This window comes from Erinaceus europaeus, chromosome 14 (assembly GCF_950295315.1).
Source record: "Erinaceus europaeus chromosome 14, mEriEur2.1, whole genome shotgun sequence".
NCBI classification, from domain to species: domain Eukaryota; kingdom Metazoa; phylum Chordata; class Mammalia; order Eulipotyphla; family Erinaceidae; genus Erinaceus; species Erinaceus europaeus.
In genome coordinates, this window is record NC_080175.1 from 51,823,102 (window position 1) to 51,833,282 (window position 10,181).

Consider the following 10,181-nt stretch of genomic DNA (forward strand, 5'->3'; position numbering starts at 1 on the left):
GTTTTGCAGGATTCTTTGGATTCATGGTATCAGTTGTGATATCTCCTCCATCGTTTACATTTCTATTAATTTGAGTCTTCTCTCTTTTTTGTTTGGTGAGTCTGGCTCTGGGTTTGTCAATTTTGTTTAATCTTTCAAAGAATCAGCTTTTGGTTTCATTGATATTTTGTATGGTTCTTTTATTTTCAACGTTGTTTATTTCTGCTCTAACTTTAATGATTTCTGTCCTTCTGTGTTGGTATGCATGAGACACCTTCTGTTTCATTTGGTTTAAATCCCCCCTGCTTAACACTATTCTATTTACATAACCACTTCATTATATTTACATAACCACTGTTAACAAGTTCCACCGTCCCTCCAGGGCATTTGTGGTTCAGTGATAGGATTCTTGCCTAATCTGCCTCCTCCTTGTCACACTCTGATTTTCGCCAGTCACTTTTCTCTCCACCCTCTCTAAGTCAAATCCTGTTTCCACCCTACTTGGCAAGTATATATAAAGACAGCATTGTGAGTTTTACAGTACTGTACTTTGAGTTTAACTTAGCTCGTCTTAGATTGTGCTGTGTCCTGCATGAATAAAGAGATACTGCCTACAGCTCAACCATGAGTCCCTGGTCATCTGTTACCTGCCCGTGAAGCCAGCCCGGCGAAAACAACATAACCTGTCAAAAACAACACTTCTGGTTGTTTTAGGATTCCTTTGTTCCTCTTCCTCTAAGTCCTTGAGGTGTGCAGTAAGGTCATTCATTTAGGCTTCTTCTTACTGTTTAATATGTGATTGTATGGCTATAAGTTTCCCTCTCAGTACTGCTTTAGCTGTGTCCCAAATATTTTTTTAGGTTGTGTCTTCATTTTCATTTGTTCCCAAGAACATTTGAATTTCCTGCTTGAGTGAGTCTCTGACCCAGTGGTTCTTAAGGAGTATGTTGTTTAGTTTCCAAATTCTGTGACTTTTAATAATTGTCTGTTTGTTGTTAAATGTGTTAATGTTAAATGTGTTAAATGTTAAATGTCCACTGTGGTCCGAGAAGATACTTGGGATGATTTCAATGCTCTTGAATTTATTGATGCTGTCTTTGTAGCCTAACATGTGGTCTATCCTTGAGTATGTGTTATGTGGATTTGAAAAGAAGGTGTATTCCAGTTTTTTGGGGTGGAGGAGTCTGAAAATGTCCAAGAGGTCTAGTCTGTCAATCTCTTCATTCAATTCTCTTGTATCTTTATTGGTTCTCTGCTTTGCTGATCTGTCTAAGGGTAAGAGTGGGGTATTGAAGTCTCCCACTATTATTGTATTACTATTGATGTATTTTTGAAATTCTTTCAGTAAGTGCTTGACGTATTTACATGGTCCCTCATTGGGTGCATAGATGTTAATAATTGTTAAGTCTTCTTGGATGATTGATCCACTAATCATTATGTAATGTCCTTGCCTATCTTTTATTACTTTATATAATTAAAAATCTATTGTGTCTGAGATGAGAATGGCTGTTCCTGCCCTTTTTGTGGTCCGTTAGCCTGTATGATAGTTTTCCATCCTTTCACTTTAAGTCTGTGTTTATCTTGTGTCAGATGGGATTCTTGCAAGCAGCATATGGTTGGGTTATGCTTTCTGATCCAATCTTCCACCCTGTGCCTTTTGATGGGTGAGTTTAAGCCATTGACATTTATTGATATTATGGTTTTAATGTATTGTAGTCCCATTGTTCAAAAAATATAATTTTGTTTGCTCTGATATATTGCAAGTATTATAGTGATGTTCTTGTTTATAAGAGGTCTTTTAGAACCTCTTTCAGGGCTGGCTTGGTGATGGTTGCCTCGTTTTACTTTTGTTTGTCTAAGAAGTTTTTGATCCCTCCATCTAGTTTGAATGAAAGTCTAGCAGGATATATTATCCTTGGTTGAAACCCTTTTTCATTCTGGGCTCCATGGATATCTTGCCACTCCCTTCTGGCTTTTAGAGCTTGAGTGGAGAAGTCTGCAGATAATCTTATGGAATTTCCACTTTTTGTGACTTTTTGTTTCTCTCCTGTAGCCTTTAGGATCCTTTCTTTATCCTTACTTCTTATCATTTGACTATGATGTGTCTTGGTGTCTTCAGGTCTGGGTTGATTCTGTTTGGTACTCTCTGGGCCTCTTGAACCTTGATATCCTTTCTGTTATTCAGGTCTGGGAAGTTTTCTTGTATTATTTCCTCTAGAATGTTTGCTTCCCCTTCCTCTCTTTCTTACTCTGGCAGGCCAATTATACGAATGTTACTTCTTTTGAGATCATCCCATATGTCTCTGTTGTTGTTTGCAGTGTCTCTCAATCTCTTTTTAAGCTCTTTCACCTCTTTCTTCATTTTCTCTAACTCATCCTCTGTCTGACTAATTCTGTTTTCTGCTTCTGTTAGTCTGCTTTCCCTTGCCTCAGCTTCTTTCTTCATTACAGCTATTTCAGCTTTCAGTTCTCTAATTGCCTCAAGATAATCAGTATTTTCCTTGTCGGTCTCAACTGTTGTTTCCCTAATACTGCCATTCCTTTCCTCCAATGTTGTTTTCATTTCTTTGATTAATAAGTTTATTATTGCTTGCCTACTTTTCTTATCAATGGTTACTTCTGGCTGATTTGTAGTTTCTTCTGGGCTCTTGTTTTCATTTATTGGAGTAGCAGTTTTATTTGTTTTTGATCTACCCATTTTTTTTATTTATGTGTTTCTTTTTTATGCTCTGTTGTTCCTCAGTTGTTGTGTCTTGAGCACAAGCAACACTGTACTAAATACCTTTGTGACAATTGCACTCTCCAACCTCAGTAATTGCAGTAGCAACTGAAGCAAGTATTGAAGCAGTTTAATCATTACCAGTTAGACAAATTTTCTCCAGTCCGTGAAAAAATAGTAACCAAATCCCTGTGAAGAAGAAAGAGAAAAGAAAGAAGGGATAGCAAGAATAGACAGTTATGCAAATCTACTATCCACTGTTTATTCTAGGCATACCAAGAGTGTAAAGGGAACTAGAGCAGATATACACACAGAGAGTCCACTCTGAATCAAATTTCTTCCCCAAAATAATTCACAAATTCAGAAAGGCAAAGAAGAAGGAAGAAGTGTATGACAAGAAAAAAAAAAAGAGGTAATAGAGAGAAAAGGGAAAAGATAAGAAAAAGAGCTGTAATTAAAGAGCAGTAAAAGGAAATTCCCATATGTGTATCAGTGAATTCAAAAAACCACACTGTTTGGTGGTGTGGGGGCTGGGGGCTGTGACTTTGGAAGCTGTAGGATTAAGGAAGAAAGGATGACAACAATGAGAAAAAGAAAAAAAAAAGAAAGAAAGAGATAGAGAGAAAAAGGAAAAATATAATAAGAAGAACAGTCATAAAAGGGCAGTGAAAGGAAAGGGTTTTTTATGTATTTATTTTAATTATTTAATTAGCTATGTGGGGTGAGTTGGGGGGGTTGGCTACTTAGAAAGACAAAAGTCCAGAGGTTTCAGAAGGGTATAGACTTAGAATTAATGATACTCCCTGGTGGGACAGGAATTTGGTAAAGAAAAGGAGCTCCTAGCAGATCCTGCTAGGAGCTGGTCTCCAGGGACTGGTTATGGAGTGGGGGTTGGGGGGGGCAGGGAAGGAGGTATGCTTAGAAATGAAAAGGAAGAAAAAAAATTTTCTCCTTTTTTCCTACTCTAATTCTTAACCCAAATTAAGTTATAGTTACCTCCTTGGTGTCACCGCTAGGACCCCTTATTGGCTGGCCTACTAAAGGCAGAAAATCCTACCGTTTCCAGGAGATATTGTCAGAGCTCAGCCACTAACAGCTTCTCAGTCCGCCATCTTCCAGGAACTCCCTATGTCTATTTCTAATGCATAGAAAACCATCTAACAACATGTAACAGTCCTAGATTTTGATTTCAATAAAGGAAGAAATTAAAGGAATTTTTATACTTTGCATCAAAGTCTGATATAATTCCATATTATGCTAACACTATATGGATGATATCTAAAACTAAAATGTAAACCATATTTAGCATGAGCTGTCCTATACAACTAATGTAAGGGTATAATTCTATTATATCAATCTCATGGATATATTGCTTGAAGATAATTAAATTTCTAAATGTATCCATTACTTTATAAGGACATGGTTTTAAAAAGAAACTGAAGACTTACAGATAGCATTATACAATTAAATTATTATCCATAGATAAACATTATATTGATATCACAATAGTTCTCTTCGACAGCTAAATATAATAAGTCATATTTAGAGAAGATAGAACCTTCTAATGAGTAATTATAGTGATATTGTAATATTAGCAATATTAACAATAACAACATGTTCACCTCCATTCATAATAGGGTTCCACTATTATATTATAAGAATAAATTATAATAGGTTTTGTACATAAAATAAAAATCTCACCAATAGGTGGGAAAATAGAATTTTATGTTTAGTATTCATTTTGGGTGAAATACTTTAATTATCTGAAAGTGTGAATTGGCATGAAGTAGGCAATGAACCAGCTGAACTTGAGATTCATTTCTCTTTAATCTGGGGGGGAGGTTTAAAAGGCTCAAAATAAAATTACTTCATCAGAATTCACATTTGATTTTCATCTTTTCACTTACCCAGCTGCATCAATGCTCAACTCACTATACTCCCAGCTGCATGATTCAAGTAAGTTATTCAAGAAGGAAGACTTGCAATATGTGCTATACTGAAAAGAGAGCTAATTAAAAAAAATTCGCAGCTGGATTTGAGAAGGCTTTGATCTTGATTGTAAGCTGCTAAAATGTTTCTTGGTTGGATTTGGTTCTCTCTAGCCTAAATCTACTGTCTTTCCTTATAAGAAAGTCAATAAACAGGAGGCTCTTGTTGACAGCTTCTGTATTCGCATTTAATCTCTGTTCATCCTGCCTGGGGAGGCACCACAACTAGACAACCCAGATTTGTCCAGGTTATTATTAGAAAAGACTATAAAAAAGGCAGAAGGATCCCTTAATATCTAATCCATTTTAATGATTGGAACAGAAGGTGAGACAGATGGGCAGCTGAAGACTATATGTCCTTCGTGACAAAGATGAAAATTATACATTACAGTGGAAATTTGCAAAAAAAAAAAAAACTGTGATTCACCACAGGAAGAGAAAGGCAATGTTGCCTGGAATAGAATCTGTCTTGAAGAATAAGATGAAAAGCCAATAACAACTGGTCCCTCTGACACTAGTGAAGAAAAAGATAAAGTAAGTGAAGAAACCAAGACTGGAGGAGTGGCTGGCCGTGGGGCACCTGGTTAAACATGCATATTACTGCACACAAGGGCCAAGGTTTGAGTGCTCACTCCCTACCTGCAGAGATTATACTTTTCTAGCAGTGAAGCAAATCTCTCTCTCTCTCTCTCTCTCTCCCCTCTTAATATATCTCTGTCCTATATAAACAAATAAAGACTGATTTGGGTAGTGGTTTATTTTGCTGTGAAGAAGCTTTTTAATTTGATGTAGTCCCATAGGTTTATACTTGCCTTAGTCTTCCTTGTAATTGGATTCGTTTCATTGAAAATGTCTTTAAAATTTATGCGGAAAAAAGTTCTTCCAATATTTTCCTCTAAGTATCTGATAGTTTCTGCTCTAACATCCAAGTCCTTGATCCACTTGGAATTTACTTTTGTATTTGGTGAAATACAGTGGTTCAGTTTCATTCTTCTGCATGTTTCAACCCATTGTTTCCAACACCATTTGTTGAAGAGACTCTGCTTCCCCCATATAATAGTCTGGGCCCTTTTGTCAAAGATTAGATGTCCATACGTGTGGGGCCTCATTTCTGGGCTCTCAATTCTATTCCACTGGTCAGTGTGTCTGTTCATGTTCCAGTACCAAGCAGTCTTGATGACAATGGCCCTATAATACAGTTTGAGATCTGGCAGTGTGATGCCTCCGGTTCTGTTCTTTTTTCTCAAAATTGTTTTGGCAATTCTAGGTCTTTTCTGGTTCCAGATAAACATTTGTAGCATTTTTTCTATTCTCCTAAAAAATGTGCTTGGGATCTTGATGGGGATAGCATTAAATTTGTAGATGGCTCTGGGTAATATATTCATTTTGATGATGTTAATTCTTCCAACCCATGAACATGGAATATCTTTCCACTTGTTTGTGTCTTTTTCAATTTCTTTGAGTAGTGACTCATAATTTTCAGTATACATGTCTTTCACTTCTTTGGTTAGGTTTACTCCTAGATATTTTATTGTTTTTGTTGCTATAGAAAAAGGAACTGATTTTTTTCCTCATAAATTTTAAAGACATTTTCAATGAAACGAATCCAATTACAAGGAAGACTAAGGCAAGTATAAACCTATGGGACTACATCAAATTAAAAAGCTTCTTCACAGCAAAAGAAACCACTACCCAAATCAAGAGACCCCTCACAGAATGGGAGAAGATCTTTACATGCCATACATCAGATAAGAGTTTAATAACCAACATATATAAAGAGCTTGCCAGACTCAACAAGACAACAAATAACCCCATCCAAAAATGGGGGGAGGACTTGGACAGAATATTCACCACAGAAGAGATCCAAAAGGCCGAGAAACACATGAAAAAATGCTCCAAGTCTCTGATTGTCAGAGAAATGCAAATCAAGACAACAATGAGATATCACTTCACTCCTGTGAGAATGTCACACATCAGAAAAGGTAACAGCAGCAAATGCTGGAGAGGGTGTGGGGTCAAAGGAACCCTCCTGCACTGCTGGTGGGAATGTCAATTGGTCCAACCTCTGTGGAGAACAGTCTGGAGAACTCTCAGAAGGCTAGAAATGAACCTACCCTATGACCCTGCAATTCCCCTCCTGGGGATATATCCTAAGGAACCCAACACATCCATCCAAAAAGATCTGTGTACACATATGTTCTTGGCAGCACAATTTGTAATAGCCAAAACCTGGAAGCAACCCAGGTGTCCAACAACAGATGAGTGGCTGAGCAAGATGTGGTATATATACACAATGGAATACTACTCAGCTGTAAAAAATGGTGACTTCACCGTTTTCAGCCGATCTTGGATGGACCTTGAAAAAATCATGTTGAGTGAAATAAGTCAGAAACAGAAGGATGAATACGGGATGATCTCACTCTCAGGCCGAAGTTGAAAAACAAGATTAGAAAAGAAAACACAAGTCGAACCTGAAATGGAATTGGAGTATTACACCAAAGTAAAAGACTCTGTGGTGGGTGGGTGGGTGGGGAGAATACAGGTCCATGAAAAATGATGAATGAAATAGTGGGGGTTGTATTGTTAAATGGGAATCTGGGGAATGTTATGCATGTAAAAAAAAAAAAGAAGTAGAAACGCAAAGCAGAAATTGACTGAGTTTGGAGTATGGCACCAAAGTAAGAAAGCAGAACTACACTAGTTTGCAGTGAGTACCTCCCTAATACTTCCTCTCCACTTTTCCAAGCTTTGGGTCCATGATTGCTCAACAATTTGTTTGGCTTTGTATGTTAACTCTCTTTTCAGTCACCAGGTTCCAGGTGTCATCAGGATGCCGGCCAGACTTCCCTGGATTGAAGACCCCACCAATATGTCCTGTAGCTCAGCTTCCCCAGAGACCCACCCTACTAGGGAAAGAGAGAGGCAGACTGGGAGTATGGACCGACCAGTCAACGCCCATGTTCAGCGGGGAAGAAATTACAGAAGCCAGACCTTCTACCTTCTGCAACCCACAATGACCCTGGGTCCATGCTCCCAGAGGGATAGAGAATGGGAAAGCTATCGGGGGAGGGGGTGGGATATGGAGATTGGGCGGTGGGAATTGTGTGGAGTTGTACCCCTCCTACCCTATGGTTTTCTTAATTAATCCTTTCTTAAATAAAAAAATATTAAAAAAATAATAAATAAATAAATAAATAAAGACTGAAGGCCATAGTAAAAGAATAAACAGATACAAAAAATAGAATAAATAAAGAAAAAAGGAAGAGAGAAAGGGAGGGGGGAAGGGAAGGGAAGGGAAGGGAAGGGAAAGAAAGGAAAGGAAAGGAAAGGAAAGGAAAGGAAAGGAAAGGAAAGGAAAGGAAAGGAAAGGAAGAAATGGAAGAAAGAATTATTACTATATAAATCCCTGAAGCCTTGAAGAAGAAACTTGAGGGTGATTGTTCTCTCAACATGAGGATACAGTTACTGCAACTTCCATGCCACACCAACATCTTAACTATTTTGGACACCTACCTATCTGAAGAATTTTGCTGTCAATACTGCCTTTTCAGCCAATGAGAGGCCTGGTTATCATCATGTTATGCTACAGGCTGGATTCCAGCAGAAAAGAACCCTGATCTTTATAAGGAAACGGTGAGTGGATTAAGAGTAATTTTGTATTATCCTCTCCCATTAGTTTGGGAGAACAAGTTCAGTATAAAAATGGTGATTCCATTCACTTTTGTTTCCCCTTTTAATTAAGGAAAGCACCACAAATGTTAGTAGGAACCAAGAGGGGAGTGGGTAAACAGCATGATGTTTATTCAAAAGACTTTCATGCCTGAGGGCAAATTTCCAGGTTCAGTCTCTGCACCAGCATAAACCAGAGTGCTCTGGGATAAAGGGGGCTGGGAGACGGAGGGGGGGTCATATAGAGAGTTAGGGGTGGAGCACTTGGTTGAGGGGTGGCACATCTGGTTGAGAACACAATGTTAAAATGCTCAGGGGCCAAGGTTCAAGCCTCTGGTACCCAACTACAGGGGATAAAATTTGATGAGCAGTTAAGTAATGTTACAGGTATATAACTCTTCTCTATCAATTTTATGTCCTTATCCAATGATAAATTAATAAATAAATAAACTAATAAATACATTTATGTAAAGAGGAACTTTCTCCAAGTCCACCTTTGTTGATTCCATCCACATCACAGTCCACAATCAGATGGCAACAGGGGAACCTGTCACCTCTGACAGGAGCAAAGCAGAGCTGGAAGCCTTCCAGTGCTGAGGCACTCTATGCTGCCACTCTGCCAACTGTGACAAGCTAAGTGAGAGCAACACCTTTCAGAAGATCAAGAGCCAGACACAGGACATATCTGCAAGCATTCCCAAACTATCTCTGCTTCTAGGAAAGAAGACACCTGCACAAAGGTGTCCTCCTCACTTGTCCCTTTGACCCCTAACAAGGAAGGTAGTGCTGAGTTTCTGGCTTTGAAAGCAGAAGAAGAGAATGGAAATTTGTGCTTGTCAGTTAACCACCCCCACACCATCCCCCTCCAGTGGCCAGCCACCTTCACCCTCCACCCTCTTTTACTTATGAACTACATTTAAACTGCAGCTGTATGTGAAACTTGCAGAAATCCTTGGGAAAATGCCTTTTTCTGAGAAGAATCTGAAGGTTTTAATGAAGCACTATGTCTCTTTCTGAATTTTTAGCAGGATATCACAATGATGGCTTCATAAATTTTGCCTTTGCTATTGCATGTGAGACATACTACAGCACCAAGAACCTCAGGTCAATTGAAAGCTTTGATGTCCTTGAATAGCCTCCAACATCAGACCTTTACCACTGGAAACATCATCAGTGACATCAGGAAAGGGACAGTGTTCAGAGATACACTCATGCATATGTTAGGTTGTTTCAATAGATATTATAGTGCTTTGTTAGCAATATCCTATGTGAGGTCCAGGCCATGGAACTCTGGGTTAAGCAAACATAGTACAAAGTGCAAGGACCTGCACAAGGATCTTGTTTCAAGCCCAGGGTTCTCAACTTGCTGGGGTGGATGCGGGGTGTGTGTGTGTGTGTGTGTGTGTGTGTGTGTGTGTGTGTGTGTGTGTCTTCACAAGTGGTGAAGTAGTTCTCAAGGTGTCTGTCTTTCTCTCTCTCCCTCTCTGTTTCTCCCTCCTCTTTCAAGTTCTCTCTGTTCTACACTATAACACAGGGAAAATAAATGGCTGCCAGGAACGGTGAATTTGAAGTGCCAGCCCCAGCAATAATCTTAGAGGGAAAAAAAAGCAATATGCTTTGTTGAGATTCTGAGTACTAAACAACATTATTTTATCAATTCTGTTCTTGTGAAGAAGCTGAGCAACTCTATCTGGCAAGTTTTAGTTTTGCTGGGAAACTACAAAGTAGTTCTAAAATATCATAAAGGGAGTTAATATTATGACCAAAATTTTCTTTCAACCATATATTTGCTTGTTACAGTTCTTTTTCTGGGAAAAAAAAGCAAC

At 38.5% G+C, this 10,181-nt stretch overlaps 1 pseudogene; it reads left to right on the forward strand.

The window, feature by feature from the left end:
- The first annotated feature begins 7,953 nt into the window (after positions 1 to 7,953).
- Positions 7,954 to 9,490, forward strand: LOC132532698 (male-specific lethal 3 homolog; annotated as a pseudogene).
- Positions 9,491 to 10,181: the final 691 nt, after the last annotated feature.